Raw genomic sequence first — 21,135 nt, 5'->3', positions numbered from 1 at the left:
GAAATCCTAGTCATCCTCCAGTTGAGATTTAATGGTGGCTGAAACCAGAGTGGAGTGGCGCAGGGTTTGAGAGTGACTCTTTAGAGGCCCATTGCAACTTGTCCTGCAGAACCTCAGGTGGTAGCCTAAGAAGACAAGAGCACCAAGCGGCTGGAGAGTGAGGTGAACTCGCTTCCTGAACATGCAGTGATTGGGGTTTCCATGAATGACAAGAGCAGGATTTTCATAGCACTAAGTAGCATTTGACTCTGTTTTAAGGTGCATCTATACTTCTCTTCTCCTTCAGTGGAGGAGAAAAATAGGGTCTGAAGTAAATTTAGAATTGGAAGAGGGGAATTTCCTGGGTGTGACTGAATGACCGAAGAGTGCTGATGTAGGCCGCAGGTGTGTTCTTGGTCAGTTTTCAGGTTTGTCCTGAAACAGGCCAGGTTAGAGCTGTAGTTCTCAAAGAGTGCTCCCTAGACCACCCTGAGGACTCCTTTCAAGTGCACATTCTTTGGTTCACTCCAGATCTACCGAATCAGACACTTTGGGAGTGGGGTCCAGTAATATGTGCTTTGCAAAGCATCCTAGTGGTTCAGGTGCATGAAAGCTTGAGAACCACTGAATTAGAGACTTCTTCATGGAAGGACCTGGGACTAGGAGCAGAGGTCAATCAATGAGTGAGTGTCTTTGACATCATTTCTGGACCACATCATTATGGTCAGAAGATCTCTTCCAAATCCATCAGACCTCAGGGGTCATCTCATCTGTCCCCTGCCCCAGTTTGCCTGACCTTCCCGCCTGATGGTATGTGTTCTCTGTTTTTTGATCTGTGTCTCTCTAGCCTTCTTCCCCCTATGTCTGTGTCCACAGAGCAGTTCCAGGTTGTTGGCCCTCAATGTCCCATTGTGGCAGTGCTGGGGAGGATGCCATACTGCCATCCCTAGTCCCAGCCATGAATGCAGAGAATGTGGAACTGAGATGGTTCCGCACCACATTCTCACAAGCAGCATTCATCTATTGGAACCAACATGAACAGAGTAACAAGCGGATGGCTGAGTACACAGGGCGGACCTCAATAGTGAGGGACTTCCTCACCCAGGGGCAAGATGCTATGTACATCCGCAAGGTCCGGGTTTCTGACAATGGAACGTACACCTGCTTTTTCATAAAGGGAGGCTTCTACGAAGAGGCTGATTTGGAACTGAAGGTGGCAGGTTGGTTACTTGATCTCTATTCTACACACCTTGGGAGTACTGGGTTTGGTGGGAATATCAGGGATCATCTAATTTAGCCTCACATTTCATAGGAGAAATTGAGGAAAAAGTGACTCATTCATTTATTTATTGATTCAATACAAACACTGTATATGGGACATCTAAAATATGTGGGGACTTGTTCTGTGACCAGAAATATGTCAGTGAAACAAAGATCCTAGCCCTGAGGAATTTACATTCTAGAGGCAAAGGAAGAAAAATCATAATAAATAATTCAGTACAAGATGTTATAAAGTGATAAGTACTTAAGACAAAAGATCAAGTAGAACAAGGAAAGGGGCTCAGGATGTGGACTGGGAAGTTAGGACAGGCTGCAGTGTTACAAAGGGGTTTGGGCAAGGCCTTATTGACAGTCTCAGCAAGGGTCAAAGGAAGTAGGCAGGTAGATACTTGAGGGGCCAGAGTTTCATGCAGAGGGAGCACCTGGTATGAGACCTTTGGGGTAGGAGTGTGGTTGATTATTCTGAGTAAAATGAGGCCATCATTGTTGGTAGGAGGAGTGAGGGGGAGGATGATAAGAAGTGGCAATACTGGAATAAAGAGATGGTCCTGTATTAACACCACTCATAGGTGTCAGGTGAGGTCATTGGGAGTGGTTACTTGGGTTGGCACAAGATGGGTTGATGGACTGGAAGGTGAAAAGGCAGAGGGCTTACAACATGGTGATTGTGGCTACTTGCAGTTTACCAGATAGTTCTTGGGGTTGAGTGTATGGGCCCTGAGGGGCTCGGATGGTGGAATTTGGGGAGAAATGTTGGAGAGGAAGGCAGATACCAGATTAGTAAAGGTTTTGTGTGCTGTGTTATGGAGTTTGGATGCAGAGTAGGGTGAATCCTAAACAGAACAATGCTGGTAATACTCATATTGGCAGTTGTGAAGAGGATGGATGGGAGACGAGCAAGGGGGAGGCATGGAATGCAGTTACCAGGTGGAGAGAGTGACTGCCTGACCTTAGGCATGATCGTGGGGTGGGAGAGGAGGGGTTGGACAGAGAGGTTTAGAAACTAGACTCAAGTGAATAGTTTTGGGGGCATGGATTTTGGAGGGAAAGAAGACTTCAGAGACTTCCAGGGTTTTGTTTGAACTATTTGTTGTTTAGTGGTAGGAATATTGATAATTATGGGTCAGTTCTACTGCTGTAATAATGCTGTGTAATAAACAGCCACAATCTCGGGTGAATATGGCAATGAAAATGTATTTAATTTAGGCACTAAGGGAGTTCAACTATTTGGGGATGCACTTGGCTAATCTCACCTGGGTTTACTCATACATCTTTGGTCATGTTGCAGAAATGTAATTAAAAATAAAATCTCTCATCCTAGGAGAAAACACTTTTATTACTGAATAAACATTAAACCAGAGTGTGATACATATCATGGGTGATCTGGTAAGGGATCACAACCAGAAAGGAATCTCATCTTTCTTTTTATAACCAAGCATATATAATCTCTTGTATACTTGTTTTCAAGATAAACAGTAACTAATCCTCAACTAAGAGGGCTCAAAGCACAATTTGTTATACTTAACTCATCCTAAATTTACCTGGTAGTTGGGTGGCCATCTGTGTTATCTAATTGGCTTTATCTGGAAGAAAAACTTCTCCAGCTTTATGACAGGAGGTAGTTTTACAACTTGGAGCAATATGCCCACATAAGTTAGGTTCCTACCTTTCCACAGAAAGTGGGGCAAAGGGTTGCTAACATCCTTGATGCTTACATTTCAAAGCAATGGCTTCCAAGTCCTTAAGAAAGACAATCCTGGGTCACAAAGCTGGCAAAAAACCTAATCCTTTTTCAAAATCATGTACAAACATTTCAAAAGAGAAGAAAGTATTTATTTGTAATTGCAAGTTTTCTAAAGCAAATGCTGTAAGAAAAAGGAAGAGAATCTTCTTTTATTCAACAGGGAGAATTAAACTTTTTACTTTTAATTTTTATTCTTACAGTCAACTCAAAGGGTCGTCAGGTGATCAGTTGGTTATTGGCTGACCCAGGACAGCTGTAGCTGGTTGACCAGGCAATGTTACATGAGTCCATCCTCCACTGGGTAGCCCAAGATTGTCCTCCTGTGGAAATGGCAGAGGGTAAAATCAAGGTGCAAGTGCTTTTCAAACTTCTGCACGAGTCACATTAGCTTATTTCTCCTTGACCAAATCAAGTCCCATGACTAGGCCCAGAGGCTAAAGGTAAAGGCAGTAAACAATATGTAGAAGTGGGAGAACTGGCTATAGAGAAGGGTGAAGAATTGGGGATATTTTTATAATCATTTTATCACAGGTGGTACAAATTTATGAATTCAGTTCTGGAATTTTGGGTTTGAAGTGTATGTGAAGAAACCTGGTAAAGATAACTAAAAGGGACATGGGTTTAGGGGAAGAGAATTCAGGAGACAAGGCAGTCACTCAATACCATTTTGGAAGTGATATACACAGAGAGGCAGATCTCCCAGGACAGAAGATGCGAGGTAAGAAGACTGGAGATTCAAGGAGGGAGCCCTGGAACCAAATTCTTCCTGTTGCCTCTGGGTCTCACAGTTGGGGAGAAGAGCCCATTGCCCTGTGTGGGTCCTTGTGCTTCTTCCTTTTATTCCCTCTGGTAGGAGACCCTTCCCATAGAATCCCTAGAATTCAACATGAAAGCCTTTTCCCCTGGAGTTGTGTAACATGTAGGCCACTCTGGGGTCTTAGGACCCAAGGTGGCCTCCTGGAGCTCCATGACTTCCTTCCCACAGGGATGGACTCTGACCCACAAGTGCACACGGAAGGACCAGAAAAGGATGGAGTCCACGTGGTGTGCACAGCCTCAGGATGGTTTCCAGAGCCCCAGGTGCAGTGGACAGACCTGAGTGGAAAGAAGTTCCCAGTGCTTCTGAGGGCCACACCTAAGACACTGAAGAGCTATTTAGTGTGGAGGCCACTCTGGTGGTGACAGATAGTTCTGTGGGAAATGTGACCTGCTCTGTCCTTAACCCTATCCTGGGCCAGGAGAAGGCTATGGCTATTTTCATCCCAGGTCAGTGCTGCTTCTCACTCCCAGCAGAGCTGTCAGGAGGAAGCTGACATCTCCAAGTGAGCTAACTCTCCTGAGGTGCCCCTGACCTGCTCTCTGCCTGGGACACAGACCCCTTCTTCCCTCAGGACTCTCCCTGGAAGCCAGCATTTGCTGTGATCCTGACCATGCTGGGGCTCCTACTCTTTGGGGCTAGCTACTTTATCAAAAAAGAACATTCCACAAGGATGCAGGTGAGGTAGGAAAAGGAGAATCTGCGGCAGGTTAAGGAAGAGGAATGGCAGACAAAGGAGGAGACGCTGAAGGCCATTGGTAAGACAGGACAGGGCAAATGCAGACATGGTGCTGAGGGGGACTAGCTGATAGGGCGAGTCTGTGGGTCCAGCTTTCTAGGGAGATCCAGGGTCCTGGGCCTACAGCAGGTGACTGAGGAGATCAGAGAGAACAGCTAGAGTCAGGGGGCGGGAGTTGGGTTGGTCTGAAATTGTAGTAAACAGAGAAGTTTTTCTGTGACTTTTCCAGGCACACAGTCTTTACTTTTCTTGGGAATGGGGGTTCATGCTGTTTTTCATTTTCTTTCAGATGAACTCCAAGCAGATCTCAGTAAGTTCTGCTTCCCCCCCTGAATTTTCTATGTTTCCTTGGTAGCAGATGTTCTAGTTCCTGACTCCCCAATTTCTTATTGTTTTTCAGATCAGAGGAAAGCTGCTTACTTCACTGGTAAGTGATTCTCCAGATAGTCCTTGTTTCCTTATCCTACCTGTGACCTGGTGTTCCCTCTCCTTGTTTCTCTCTTGACACAGATGTGTGGGTCTCCATCAATGGGAAGCTAAGGGGAAGCTAGTGGAAGCCAGAAGCCTGCTCCATGGGCTTTCCTAGATCTGGGCTGCTGTTTCCCACCTAGAACTTGGAAATCTGGGTCTAATGGTGACACCTGGTCTGTCATGTATTCTGCATCTTATTTCAACCCTGTCCTGCCCAATATATATATATATGTATATATATGTATACATATATATATATATATGTATATATATGTATATATATGTATATATATATATATATATTTTTTTTTGCTTTCAATGGATATAGCTGTTGGTCTGCACCCAAGAAGCTTAAGGCAGATACTACCTTAAATGATCTATATAAGTAAATGGAGTCATTAAGTTTAGGAGTGTGGACTTCTTTTCATCTCTCAACAAATCACCATCCAGGGATTATAGTTTCTCCAGCTCCTGAAGGTGCTTATCAAAGTGATATGGAGAAGGCTGGGCTGCTCACCATAGGTGGGAATGTGATGAGGTGAAGTACTCCTTGAAAGAGTGGTTCTTATTCCTTAGAAATATTTCACTTGTGAAAAGTTGGGCATTTTACCCCAGAACTCACCTCACATTCCTGTCTTTAAATCATTCTTCATTTTTGGTAATTTCCTGAATGTCTTTTTAAATTTTTATTTTATTTTTCCATTTCGTGGTTCTGAGGAATGAACCCGGGGCCTCTTGCATGCTAGGCAAGCACTCTACCACTGGGCTACATCTCTAACCCTTTCCCAAATATATCTTTGCCAGAAAAAGCCTGGATATAATAATGCCTTCTGACAATTGTAGAATAACTTGTATTTTATTCCCTAAAATATTTAAACACATAGTATATTTTTTATTCTTATAAATAAAAACTGAATAAAGATAGAATATAGATTTTTATGAGTTTTGAGGCAGACAGTTTTCTGACAGAGAGAAAGCAATGGGAAAGTGGTGAAACTGGCCTGTAATGCTGCCATCCTGATCTGTGGTCCAGGGAATTTCCACAACACTCTGCAGTCCCTGCATACTGCAAGAGGCCACCTCCTTTCTGGCCTCTCTCCTCCTGTGGGTAGTCTCATCTTCAGAATGAAGGGCAGGCAAGGGCAGGTACGTTCACACTGAGCAAGCTTGTTCTAGCTGAGGTCTCACCAGAGTGTGTTCCCTTTCAGCCTGGAAGAAGGCCCACCTGTATGAAGGTGAGTGACACTGATATTTCCTCTGGCCTTCCTCCGCTAGACTCCAACTCTGCCCTTCTTTATCAGTGACCTCCACCCCAGGATGAGATGGGTGTTCCTGCTCTCTTCTCTAATTTGTTTACCAACCTTCCCAGTAAACACTTTTAATTTCTCTTGGTTTTTTTTCTTTTATAATCCTTACACATTAATCTGCCCCCAGTCCAAACCAACCAAAGGCCAAGCCCAACAGGTAAAGCAAAATTCTCCTAAATGTTCTAGGCCCTCCCTCTACTGCAGTTTAGGGTTAGTTATACCTCCAGAAAACATCGTGTTCAACTGCTATTTCTTGTTGGTGCAGTGACATTGGCGAGTTCAGTTGTGAGGAAAGACTGGATGGAGCAGGGTTGAAGCTGTGTAGATTAGGAATTGCTGGTTTCCAGAAGATTTCAGAAATCATATTTGACAGCTTAGGATTTACATCTTCCTAATGGGGGGTCTTGGTTTTGTATTCCCTTTACCCCAAATTCCTACCCTTTGGGTTCACTTTTGGTTTCCTTGTTTCTTCCTGGTCCTCTGGATATTGGTCTTCTCTCAGCCACCTCATGCTCTGACTTGCTGTCCTAGCTGAGTTTCTTCCAAACACCTTTATTGCTGAGAAATGAGTTTCTGGTGTTCTGAATTTGGGGCATGATGCTTAGGGGGTCTGTGAATCACTTGAAATTATATGCAGCGTTCTGTGTTTGTATTTGTGTTACAGGAACAAAATGCAAATTATAATGTTCACAACAATTTTCTCTGCTTTTAGGAGAATTTTGCTTTGCCTGTTGGGCTTGGTCTTTGATTTTTTTTCTTTTAAATGTGTGAAGATCATAAAAGGAGAAACCTGGAGAGTTTAAAATTATTTACCTGAGAAAGGGTGGGGAACAAATCAGAGAAGAAAGGATGAGGTGGGAGGAGAGAGGAGGTGAGAAGGAAAGTAGAATGCCCAAGATTATAGAAATTTTGGGTGTCCTGAAGCAGTGAGAGATGGAAAATCACATCCAAGGTGGTTGAATTGAGTGTGAAGGGGATTTGCAGGTTATTTGGGTATATGAAATGTAACCAACTCCTTGATACCTCTTTGAGAGAGTTCAGTAAAGACTTTGTGTGTGTGTATTTGTGTGTGTGTCTGTGTGTGTGTGTGTGTGAATTCCAGATTTCTAAGTAATTGTCTAACTGAGTTTGCCTGTGATAATGAGACCATCTCAAACTTCCAATAGCAATTAGGACAGGTATATGCTAAGGCAGTTTCCAATGCAATGAAAGGTTATCCAGAGGACTCTTTGACTCTGGGGGTGAATTTAGGACTGTGCCATCTGAATTTGTATAACATGCCCTTTTCCTGCTCTGGATGTTTCTTTTTTCACATCAGGGATACAGTCTGTGAGAGACAGAGAAGGGTGAGCCATGGGGTCACAGAGGCTGGGGGTCAGATGTATGAAGAACCATCTTAGAGAATCTTAATGGTTCTCCTGGGGACATGTTTATTAAAAAAGAAGAATCAAATAATCTTATTTTACCATCTCCCCCTTCTCTACTGAATTAAAGTCTATGTTTTTTCATGCATAACTTGCATACTCTTATTTTGTAAGGATAAACACCATTACTATATTAGAATCAACACTTCCATATTGACAGGTCCATAGTGTAAGGTGAACATCATAACAGTGATTTATAAATTAAAGATTGTCTGTGGGGGGGCTGGGGAGATAGCTCAGTCGGTACAGTGCTTGCCTTGTAAGCACAAGGCCCTGGGTTCGATCCCCAGCACCCCCCAAAAAACAAAACAAAACAAACAAACAAAAAAGATTGTCTGTGGTAATTATGTGAAGAGTGCATTAAGGTGAATAATAGCATAGTACTTGACACACTGGAAAGTCTCAAAAAATTTTTTTTCACTTCTCTTTCTCTTCCCTCTCTGCTTTCTTCTCCTCCTTTTTTTTTTCTTCTTTGGTAATCTCTGTCAGTTATTATATGAAAATTATAATTGGTACCAACTAATGTCTTAGTGAAAAATAAGCAAAGTTTGTTTTTCTCCAAGGATCATCTGGGTCTGCTCAGACATTTTATATGTTCTAGTTTCTATCAAGAAACTCAGCAAAGATGGCAATAACACTGTATTTGATTGAACCTATATTAGTGAAAATGGTGGGCACAAATTTAAAAACAAATATTTAAGAAACAAAAAAAGTTTAGTTATTATTTAAAAATTTCTAATCTTGTTCCTGAGGCTCTGCCCTATGGGAGACAAAAGCACTCCAATTGAAGACATTTTGGAGTGTTATGACATATGTAGACTTTGCTTTGGCAATGATTTTCCTATCTTCTTCCCCCCCAAAAAAGAGTATGCAGGTTGGAGGAGACAGTGGTTGGGACAGTGGGAGAAGAGGGACCGTGTATTTTCTCTTAGTTATTTCATGTTCTCATTATCAGAGAACTAATCTGAACTAGTTCATAAGACCCTTGTGTTGATGTCTCTTGAGAAAAGACAAGTCTCATCTCATTGCTTGGGGTCATTATTGATTGCCTTCCCCTGACTCTGATGTAAAGTCCAAGGTCTGGGTCACTTATTCCTGGTTTCCATGTAGCTTTTTCCTCTTAACTTCAGACCTTTTCTGGTTTACTGACTTTCTGGACACCTGTCTCGTCACCTTCTAGCACAGCATGTGACATTGTATGGGTTCTCAGCTTCTTATGTGCAGGAGAAAGGGAGTTTCATGCTTTCTGCAAGCACATTTCTCTGCTAGTGCTTTGTTCCACGTTGGGTGTGACACCTATATAGACATAAAAGTTTTCTATTTGCTGCCAAATTACTACAAACTTAGTGGCTTAAACCAACACAAATATATTCTCTTATATCTTTGTAGGTCTGAAGTCCAAGAAGGTATGGACAAGGCTGTGTTTCTTTCTTGAAGCTCTTGTTTTGTCTAGCTTCTAGAAGCCATTTGTATTCCTTTATTTGGGGACCTGTTCTTCCATCTTCAAAACCAGCAATATAGCATGATTTTGACCTTATTTCTTGGATTATATCTGTTTCTCTGACCACTGCCAAGAAAGGTTGCTGTTTTCAAGGATTCATATGATTAGTTTGGACTGAAACAGATAATCCAGAATAATCTCCCCTGCTCAAGAACCTTAATCTTAATCACATTCATAAAGTTCCCTAGTCATATAATTATCATATTCACACTTTCTGGACTTTAGGACTATGGAGTTCTATCATAGCTGGAAGTTTTCAATCTCTTCAGGTAATTCTTGTGGGAGGCAAATGACTAGGTATAATATTTTTGGTTTTTCCCACATCTGTAAGAATTTTTTTGCTCCTATAAGCCTGTGAAAAGTGGAAGAAAAATCTCTAGAGTCTGACCTCTCACTGGATATGCATGTTTCCTGCTTTGAACTTCTTTCTCTTCCATTCTAAAAACTTCTTCATTACCACCTATCTGGGCAAGATTTCTCTGAGTTCCCTGCACTCATGATTTATAGTCATCTTCCAAGTTTAGCTCAGCTAGATGTTTCTCTACTCATGGCTTAGAGGTAACCTTCAGGTTCAGCACAGTCAGTTCTTTATAAGTAAATGGGGGTCTTGGAAATTTTGAAAACCTCAATTATATCTCAAGATAATCTAGTTTTCGGGATGATTGTGTGTCTGGGTATTGGGTAAGCATTATTTGGTAGTGAAATCTGAACAATGACTTTTCAGATTGATATTCAGCATTTTGATCCTGGGGTGTTAAGTTTTTTGGCTTAGTCTTCAAGGGAAGGCTGCAGTAGGATATGTGAGTGGTGTGTGTGTGTGTGTGTGTGTGTGTGTGTCTGTGTGTGTAAGAAATAAATACACCAGCTGAATATATTCAAACAGATTTTCCCTTATTCCTCCTATATTGTGCTGTTTCAGAAGACTGGGTGCTGACCCTGAGATGTACAGACTCTGCAAATCTCTGATATGAAATGATGTGTGGTTCTCTTATAGATTGGCAGAAGGAACAGTTCCAAACCTGTGAGTGACTTTGTGTGTTTCCGGGTATTCCTCCTGTTGCCCCCATGGCTTCTGGTCTCTCCTTAAGTTCTTGTGGCAATATAGATGCTGGAACCACCAATGGTGCTGCAGTGTCAGAGGTGATGATCACAAAACCGGGTCTGGTTCTCAAGGGTCCTAACACATATCAAACCCCCAAATCAGCCTTCTGGCTCCTTCTCCTGGTTGGAGGACATGGGCTTGAGTTACAAGACTCTCCTTTCAGGGGGCTTATCTACTCTCAGGCAGCTAAGTGACTCTGAGGAGGTGGGGTGGCTGTGTGCTTTGTTTTGGGGCAGGGGAGGACCTTGTATGATTGATAAGTCTCTCAACAAGGCCTGTCACTCTGGATCGAGGCTCTACTCACTACAGGCTTGCTGTCTCTCATGAAAAGATGCATCTGACTTGGAATTACACCCGTGTGTACCTTAATGACAATTGCAGTGTGTTGGGTCTTGAGGACATCATATCAGGAAGATGTTACTGGGAAGTGGAGATAGAGAATGAATTCTACAGCATGTGGGCTCTGGGAGTCTGTAGGAAAGAAGTGAAAAGAACAGGCTGGTACATGGAATTACCAGATAGGTGGTTTTGGGTCAAGGAGAAGTTTGACCTAGATATTTTGCCCAGACTGATTCTGTAACTTGATTATCTCTTAGGCAGGATCCCTGCAGGGTGGGGTTTTCCTAGACTATAGTGAAGAGGTTGTCTCCTTCTATAACATGATTGATGGGTCCCACATTTTCTCTTTCCCTCCAGCTTCCTTCTCTGGAACTCTTTTTCTATACTGCATGTTTATGTCTGGAGATGTGTCCATGACCATCTGTTCCATGGCAAGTGGGTCTGAGGGGCTCTCTGTACCTCCTAACATTTCTCCTCCTTTGGAGGAGACCCTGAACACTCAAGGGAGGAGTTCAGCTCAGGCTGTGGTGTTGATGGTACTTTCCCAGAGGTTGAATCTTACTTCCATGATACTCCAAGATTTTGTCCCCATAGCATCCCTTGCTGTCTCTGATCCCTCACTGTGACTCTTCTTGGGGCTATAGACTCCCTGTGGCAAAAGCCCCTGAGATGAGACCTGGATGACTCAGTAGCCTTATCCTCCTGCTCTGTGTTCAGACTTTCAGATGTGTGGTTATGAGCGTTGTCTGTTAATGTCTTATATTCAGATAGCAGAAGACAAAAGTTGACTGTTTTGGAATTGGTTTAGGGAATGTAGAATTTAACTATGAGAAGTCATTTTTTTTTTTTTTAGTATTAAAAAGTATTTCAGCCAGGTATGGTAGCACATACCTGTAGTTCCAGCTACTGGGGAGGCTAAGGTAGGAGGATCACTTGAGCCCATAAGTTTGAGACCAGCCTGGGCAACGTAGTGGTACCTTGTCTAAAAAAAAAAAAATTCAAACAAAGGGGAGAACACATTACTGGACTTGAATGTGTGCAGAGGAACCTTGAGGTTGAGAATGGTCCCCCGTTCTATTTTTACAGACTTGGACTATCAGATGATGAAAAGTGTATCATCCAAAAATTTTCAGGGACATGAATAGGTGTGTTAGTCACCTTTTTGTCTCTGACAAAATATTGAGAAGATCAACCTAAAGGAGGAGAGATTTATTTGGCTCACGGTTTTAGCGGTTTCAGTGTAAGAGATCCCATGAAAACCATACCGGACATGGGAAATCACATAAGGGAGTTTATTAAGCAAACAGAGTCTCCCTGCAGGGTAAGAGAGAAAATGAGGGGAAAAGAAAGGGGAAGAGAAAGGGTGCACACAAGAAAGAGTGTGAAAAGCGAGGAGGAGAAAGTAAGCAAGTGTGTAGGAGAGAAAAGCAAGAGAAAAGATGGCAGGGTAGCTACCATGAAGCAGTTGAATTCCAATGGGCTAACAGGGTACCAATAATGGAGAAGGATACTTGCAAGCTGACTGATGAACCAATAGCTAGGTAGGATGTTCACAGACTGACAGTAGTTGGGAGGCAGGGAAATGGCTGCAACGGAAAGGGTGGGGAGAGCAGCTTGGTACATTACATTCCCCCGTTTCTGTTTTTATAAGAAAATCTTTTGTTCTCCAGTTCTTTCCAAAGCCTTCTCTTTCCTTCCTGCCTAAGTGACTGGGGCTGGTTTTGCAGGTGAGATGTAAAAGTCCATTCTCCCAGGGGCAGTCTTCAACTTCCAGACTTCCAGAGGCAGATGGTTTTCATGGACTTCATTTCCTCGATTTGACTGATCCCCTATTTCTAAACTAACTGCCTGTCCCCAATTCTGGCTTCATTCACCCCTCTAATTTTAGGAACTCCTTCACTGCTCTAGGGAAAGGGGGGTGATGATTGTTCTGGTATCTTTGAGCTGGAAGGGGGCAGCGTGGGGCAAGCAGTTTGGAGTTTCCTTTTTAGAAATCGGGTTAATCGAGGGGACCATGGTAGAAGTCTGGTTGGGGAAGAGCAGGTTGTAAAGGCATCTGGGTTTGGGTGCTTCTATGAGAGAAGAACAAAAAGACATGAGTACTGAAATGAGATTATTACAATATAAATGTTGCAGAATCTGGAACATGCCAATGAATATCATAAAGATGACAGAAGTCAATAATTCCTCACCAGGAGGTGGAAGAACCCAGTTGTTCCCATAACAAGGCCTAGCAAAGGCTGGAGAGGATAAGGCCTTTATTTGGGAATTTTAACATTGTCTAGGTTATCAGGAATGTAAACACAACATTTAGTAGAGATACTAGCAAACATAGATTAAGCCTACCTGTGTCTGTAGGCCTTAAACTGGCTAAAACTTCTGACTCTGGCAGTTTCTCTTGATAGTTATCAGGCACATTTGCCTCAGAATCTCTCTTTTGTAGCTTTTAGTCTTTATTTTAGTGGTACATCTTAAGTTCCATTTAACTATTATTTCTTTTAAATGCCCAAGAATGGCTGTATTTTGGTCTTAACTGTTTTGCTAGGTGTTTAAGATCAAGCTGGTCAAATTGACCTGTTCCTGTCTGTTAAAGAGTCAGCTGAGTTCCCACAGGGGTCACTCATAGAGAACTTAAGAGCAGCTTCTTAGCTCCATTAGTGCCATTGGTTAGGCAGGGTCTCCTCAATGAGGTGGCTTCCCTTGGAAACATTAGGGGTGTCTCTCTTTTTCCATGACCCTCCACTGCAGCAGGTGCACTGAGTGGTTTTCCATTCTCTAGTGGCCTCAATCAATCTCCTTGAGCAGGAGGTTGTGTGACCCACCCAGAGTTGCAAAGCTCCTTAGAGAAGTCCTCTTATTCCCTGGGTTCAGGCTGACTTTGAGGGCAAGACCCAAATATGAACTTTTCTTGACCTCTGTATTTAATCTCAATCTCTAAGTTTGATCTTAACCATCAAGTAAGTCAGTCTCACCAGTCATAAAGTAAGAGTACTGGGCTTTAACTTCAATGTTTATAACTTTACAGTTATTTACCCCCTTTTATCTAATTGGGGTCTACATTATCTGTCCTATAGGTGATGGCTTTTCAAGTTAATTTACGGTGTACTGCTGCAAAATATCAGGCAACAGTTAGAGTTTACAAGGAAATACAAAATGGAATAACCAACAGTAAAACATTCAGTTTGTGCAATAGCTATCTTGAATTTTGATTGAGTTATTCATTATATCCCCTGTTTGAGATCACAGTAATCTTTATAACAAACATCAAACTTTTGAACACAACTTTAAATGAGTTAAAGTCTGGCTTACTTTGGAGCCATTCTAAAGTGCAGCAGGGTTGTGAGGCAGAGCCTTATCTCAGGTAAGGTGGGGCTTTTCACAAAGCTTAGGTAAAATGTTCTAATCCTGAAGCTAATTTTTCCTCTTTTGCCATGACCAGCATGACCAAATTCTCAAGTTCAGTGAGGGGCAAAGGAGTATTAGAAAATAAAGGTTTATAAACACAGATCTTGAAGATTAAGCTGAGATCAGATGGAACTCTGTTCTCGGATGGACATGCAGATCTAAAGAGTTATGTCAGCAATCTTTATATATGTATGTAAGCATTATTCTTTGTTTTCAGGAAAGTTATAGAGACTAGGACATTAATGTAACTTTTTTTTCAGAGTTGCAAAGTGCAATGTTAGGAAGTCCACTGTCCAAAGTTACTGTTGTGCCCCTGCACAGGAGCACTCCCAGGCACCAGGCATGCAAGGTGGGCAGGAACCAGAGAAGGGAGCTGATGAAACACTGGTTATCTAGCAAAAGAATCACTTTTGTCCCATTTTTGCTACTGCACATTACACTCTTTCTTAAATGTCATTTTAAGAAGTTTACATATATTGACTCCTGAGTCTATATGAACATTAGTTAACACAATTTAACATTATATCTAAAACATGAATTAAAGAAAAGGCTGAGAGAACTTTTAACTTTCCTTTTGTGTGGCAGAATGGCAAAATGTTTTCATGTTTAACCTTTAAACAAATCAGGCTCTCAATAACTTTTAGAAATACATTTACATTTAAATTTCTTTTATCTCAGTGTAACAAATTTTACATATAACCTATTGATGACAAGTCCTATAACAGAACATTACCATTACAGATAAGTTTAATTTGGAGAATAGCAGCTTGATAAATTTTCTGCTTTAAAGGCTTGTACACCTGGAAAATATGAACACATTTAATATACAAAGTAATGTTTTTAAGTATGTTACTCCAAGGAATAACTTCATAAATGAATCAGATGTCTCTAACAAACACATTTGAGTAATCCCATACATGTCGACTCTAATTCACACTTCGTATTGTAAAAAAACCCAAGATATCAGACAAGTTACCAACAGTATTTGCTGTCTCTTTCCTTTGGAAGAAAAGTCCTAGAAAAATTGATGTTAGACTTTTTTTTTTTTTTTTTTTTTTTTTTTTTTTTTTTGCGGTATTGGGATTGAACTCAGGGCCTTGTGCTTGCAAGGCAAGCACTTTACCAGCTGAGCTATCTCCCCAACCTGATGTTAGACATTTTATAAACATCAACATTTAATGAGTTTGACCACCTAGAGACTTGTGAGTTAATTTTAAAGACATTTTGCTTCTATTAGTTTACCTAATTTAAATTGAACCTTTTAAATCACGTGAATTAAAAGTATTTGGATCCATTTTTTAAATTTTAATTTTTATGTGCACTTATATTTAACACAAAAGTAAAGGCTTTATAATGTTTATCTCCATTGCAATGTAATGATATTCAAAAATAACTCTAGGGTTGGATAAAAAGAACTGATCAAAAATCATTAACCTAGGTATGTAGGATCAAAATTGTGAGCTCAAAAATATAGCATTTAAGAAAAACAAAAGTCCTAGAAGGCAAATGATAATGGCCATTAATTATAGCATGAGAAAATGAGAAAGAGAAGGGCAGAGAGAACAGATGAGGAGAGATAAAGTGATCTATGTTGCAGACCAGGAGAAATTTAAAATGGACACTTTTTTCCTTTTCTTGGGTTTGAGACTGGTCTCCACTGAGCCTTCCTCTATTTGCATTTCAATGTAAGCCTTGGCTAAGATCTGAAAGCAGCTAACAGGTTCTAGCAGAAACTTGATGCCTAGGGCATTTTAACCCTTTTTCCTGATTAGTAATCAATTAAGGTTTGGATGTAGAAAATTGTGAAACATTATCTCCCATTACTTGTGGGGAATGGGGCTGCTATATCATACTCCTTACTAGGACATGCCACTGATGGACTGGCTACTCCCTCCACAACGGTGTATGTGGGACCTCATGGCAGGAAGACTATGTGGGCTGGGCTGGGGAATGGAAGCAGAAACAGCTGAGTCAAAGTTGGAGGAGGAGGAGGAATTAAGAGGGGGAGAAGAAGGAGGCTTTTGAGTTTGCAGGAAGAGCATAGAAGCACAAGAAAGAAGAGACTTGAAGATAAGGAATCCCTTTCCACCTGCCCGTTTGCTCACGGAAGCTGTGTGCCATTACGTGGTCATTTTGGATTGATTATCTAAAGGGTACTGTGGCCAAATATCATTAAGTTTTGATGGCTTTAAGCTGGGGGTCAGGCGAAAGGTTCCCAGGGGTGAATCTGCTGGAATGGAGGACCCAGAGCCCATGGTGGAGACTGATACAGCCGAGTCTGTGACCAGGGTGTCCCGAGGCCAGAGTAGTTGACTGGAGATGAGAAGACAGCACATAGATGGTGTTGTCATACAAACATCAATGTGGGGCCAGGCAAAAGCTGAGAAGAGTTGAGGACCTGATATCAGGGTTTTCGAGTATGAGTGCGAGCGTGAGTGTGAGATGAGCCTCAACCCTGAGAGAGAATCTCCACCATAAAATCAGGAATCCACCCAGCAGATAAGACTGACTAAGGGGCCAGCCGTAACTATAAAAGTTGTGGCTTGGGGTAGCTCCACATCTCAGCTGCCTCGAGAGCCCTGGACACTCAATGGTTGCTTCTCAGTTCAGCAGAGGTGTGTTTAAGTGGTCTAGAGTGGGGACCTGTCTAAGGGAACTCACCAATGTGAAGTCCAGTGTTGCATGCAAAAAACTGAGCATCTGGGCGAATGGGAGGTGGGGCTGTGTCCGGGGGTCACTGGGGTGTCAGATGGGTTTCCACTTGCTTAAAAGACAGTGGAAGGACCCATCCTGAGTCATGGCACCAATGTAAGAGATCCCACGAAAACCACACCGGACGTGGGAAATCACATAAGGGAGTTTATTAAGCAAACAGAGTCTCCCTGCAGGGTAAGAGAGAAAATGAGGGGAAAAGAAAGGGGAAGAGAAAGGGCGCATGCAAGAAAGAGTATGAAAAGTGAGGAGGAGAAAGTAAGCAAGTGTGTAGGAGAGAAAAGCAAGAGAAAAGATGGCAGGGTAGCTGCCATGAAGCAGTTGAATTCCAATGGGCTAACAGGGTACCAATAACGGAGAAGGATACTTGCAAGCTGACTGATGAACCAATAGCTAGGTAGGATGTTCACAGACTGACAGTAGTTGGGAGGCAGGGAAATGGCTGCAACGGAAAGGGTGGGGAGAGCAGCTTTGTACGTTACATTCAGTCTATGGTCGCCTGGCTCCTTTGTCACTGAGGCAGAATGTTGTGTCATGACAGGGAACAAGAGGTAGAGGGAGTAGCTCACCTCATGGCAGACAGAAAGACAGAGATAGAGATAGAGATGGAGATGGAGAGAAAGAGAGAGTGGGGGGAGAAGGAGAAATGGGTCAGGGACAAGACATAGTCTTCAAGGACACAACCACAGTTACCTACTTCCTGTTTCCTAGGCCCTACCTCCTAAAGTTTCTACCACCTCCCCAAAGGGCCACCAGCTTTTTTTTATTTTTTATTTTTATGTGGTACTGAGAATTGAACCCAGTGCCTCATACATGCTAGACAAGCACTCTACCACTGAAAACACCCCAGCCCGGGACCAAGTTTTTAACACATGAGACTTTGGAGGACATTTCAATTCCAAACTACAATAAATGATGAAGTTTTAAGAGAAGAGTTCAATATTCTATGTTATCTGCTTCCTATTCTGGGATGAATGGAACATACCTATTTTTCCATATCTCAATTTCTGGTACCAATTTCTGGTACCAATGTTGTGATATATTAATTCAGGGAATTAAGGATAAGGGAATGAATCCCCCCCAAAAAAAACTATTAGTACATATTAATTGTATAAAATATTGCATTTTATCATGACAATTTCATACATGCATATAATGTACATTGATCATATCTACCCTTCCTGCTACCCTCCTTTATTTTCCCCTCCATTCCTCTTTTGTGTCAATACTGCAACTGAGGAAAGACAAGAATTACCAGAGTAAATATAAATGAAAAAGAGAATTTTCAGATGCAAGGTGAATTGCGGAAAGCTTTGACCATGAGCACAGGTCCAGGTCATATATTTTCTCTTAGCCCTTCCAAGTCTGATATTGAGGGTTAATGGAAAACCACAGAAAACAAGAAGAGATAGAACTATTGAAGACTTAGACCCTGTAAGAATAAAGGTGTGTTCCACTCTATCAGGTGAACAACTGTAACCATCTATGGTTCTGACTGGAGGAGAGAAGACACAGGATGGGAATCAGAAGAAAGAAATTACAGATAACCACCTAGTCCTTATAGAAACAAAGACTGTAATAACTTTGTATATTTTCTCTTTGCTTGTGGTGTATATGTATTTGTATATATTAACCATTTTTTTCCTCTTCTTATATTTATGATTTTATATACAAATTGTTGTCTTTTAGGTAACAGTATAGTCAATGAGGCTGGCTGAATGAATCAAACACCATTACCCTATGTAAATGTATGATTACACAAATGGTATGCCTCTACTTCATGTACAAACAGAGAAACAAGTTGTACCCCATTTGTTTACATTAAAAAAAATAAAAAAATTTTAAAAATGAGGCTGGCTGAATTTGAAGCGTAAATAATATAACAGTGTAGTATACAGTGACTGGGAGTGCTTCTTTCCTTATTTTGGGAAACAGATGAGAAAGAACCTCTTCATTTGTCAGGTGACTTTGTCATGATAGATTTGTTGTTTTATGGAAGTTCAAATGTTTGTAACATGGTGTATAATATGTATGCATACAGAGACTATAAAGTCCAAGGTGTGGACAGAGTCCAATATCACTTTATTGCATTTCTGTTCCACTCCATCTTTGTCTTTTTTTTGTGTTATTGGAGCTGGACCTTGTAAACACTTCTTTGCCATCTGATACAATGTTAGATTGTTGATAAAATGCACTAGAGGGGCCAATGTAAGACAAGACAGTTCTGTTTTTTTCTTTCTTCTTTTTTTTGGTACCAGGGATTGAACCCAGAGTTGCTTAACCACTGAGCCACATCCCCAACCATTTAAAAATTTTATTATAAAACAGTGTTTTGGTAAGTTGCTTAGGCCTTGCTAAGTTGCTGAGACTGGCTTCAAACTTGTGATCCTCCTGCCTCAGCCTCCTAAAATGCTGGGATTATAGGCATGGGCCACTATACTGGGCTGTTCTTTCTTTTCAATGCAACTTCCAGTGGTGTACAGAAGGCTTACCTTTTGGTGACATAGTAAGAAATGTCTATATTGATATCTTTATCTGTATTTTTAGTCTCTACCCTAGGGTCCTGAAAAGTGATTTCTCTTCCTGATTCCTGAAAACAATTCCTAAAACCCTTGGAATTTCCTGATAGAGGTGAAAGGAGAGTCTTTTGTTAATAATAACCAGCCCTTTTCAGCCACATCTGAGTTTATAGTAATAAGATGACTTTTAGAAAGCCCCTGGGTCACCTCAGGATGGGGGAAGATTGCCAAAGGAACTAATTTTATGAGTAGAAAGTTGAAAGAGGGGAGGAAATAGGGCTAAAGATTGAGTTAATTAATTGCCACCAGTGAATGATTTAATCAATCATAATTACACAGTGAAACCTCCATAAAAAAGTTGAGGGAGTTTCTGAGTTCATGAACAACAATGCATTCATGTTTTGGCAGGTGGTGCCTCTCAAACTCCACCATGGGGACTGATACTCCTGTGCTCAAGACTTTTGTTGGCCTCACCCTATGTACATCTTCATCTGTTTATTCACTGTATTCTTTATAAGATCTTTCATAATAAATTTGTTAGTAAAAAAAGTTGTTTCTCCAGACTTTGTGAGCCATTCTAGAAAATGGCTCTAGAAAATTATCCAATCTGAGGATGGGTCTTGGGAATGAGAGAGAAATTTAGGGATACTAAGAAAAAAAAGTCTCTAAAGGAGAAATGTCCCTGTTAGGATGTGGAATAATAGCTTGTGACCTGGACAAAGAAGCTTAAGGGACTGAAAGAGACCAAAATGTATAAATGCATCAAGCAATTCCATAAGTTACTTTATGACTTTCCAGTTCCCTATAAATTTTCTGGAATGTAGCAAAGCAGGGACAAGATTTCAGTAGAAAGACACTATTAACCTCATGAAACTAGGGGTTAACATTTGATTGGATAATCACCTGATCAATCAGCTGAAAACAACATACCAGACCAGATTCCCTAATGGGAAATCATCTTGCTCAATATTTCCCAGTCTCCAGGGAAGTCCAGTCCCTTTGAATCATACATATTCTTCCTATGTACTCTAATTAAAAATAAAAAACCTGACCTTAAGCCCTGGTGGTATGTCTCCTCTTGCTCTTGAGATTGCCCACATTATTCACTTTTCACTTTTTAATAAGGCTCTTCCTCTTTTTGCTAAAATGTAACACATCCTTAAGTTCTTTTCTGCAATATGGGCAACAGTCCGGAAGATGTGAGTAGAGGTTTCCTCTGCTACTGGAGAGACCTCATTGGACCTCCTTACAGTGACAGGAACTTCAGAAACAGGTGGGTAACTTGAGGAGTCATCTTGTGATTATCATCTGAAGTCATGGGTGACACACTTGTAATACTGTGGGGTCCCCTTAACCTGTGGTATTTCTGCTAATTCCTTAATTGGATTAAAGGACACCAAGATGTATGCAGAGAATTGGAGAATAACTTGGTGAGGAAAGTCCCATACATTTGGTGTCAGAAATGTTCTGGGGGATATTATGAAAGAGGACACCTGGTTAACTGGAGCATTGCAGATCCCTTTCAACCTTCCAGTGGGCCATGGTCCTATCTTCCCTAATGAGCTCTACATCTCAGTCTCACTGGGGACCCTCTTGTACATTTCTTCCTTCCTTGGCTACTCTGCCTCAACACAAGGGGTAGTATCTGCTCCCTATATATGCCCTTTCTCCATTATTTTACTTCTTTTAGTAGTTAACCACCTTTTACTAGTTATTAATTAACTATTATTCTTTTTTTCAGTGCCAGGGATTAAACCCAAGGCCTCAGGCATGAATAAGTCAATATTGAGTTTTC

General features: G+C 41.3%; 1 pseudogene; it reads left to right on the top strand.

Annotated features, from left to right (window-relative positions):
• LOC124988288 (SUN domain-containing protein 1-like) overlaps positions 1 to 21,135 on the top strand; it is a 92,736-nt pseudogene that overhangs the window by 48,770 nt on the left and 22,831 nt on the right.

This window comes from Sciurus carolinensis, chromosome 7 (assembly GCF_902686445.1).
Source record: "Sciurus carolinensis chromosome 7, mSciCar1.2, whole genome shotgun sequence".
NCBI classification, from domain to species: domain Eukaryota; kingdom Metazoa; phylum Chordata; class Mammalia; order Rodentia; family Sciuridae; genus Sciurus; species Sciurus carolinensis.
The sequence above is the reverse complement of the archived record's forward strand: the minus strand, read 5'-3'. Positions and strand labels throughout refer to the sequence as shown.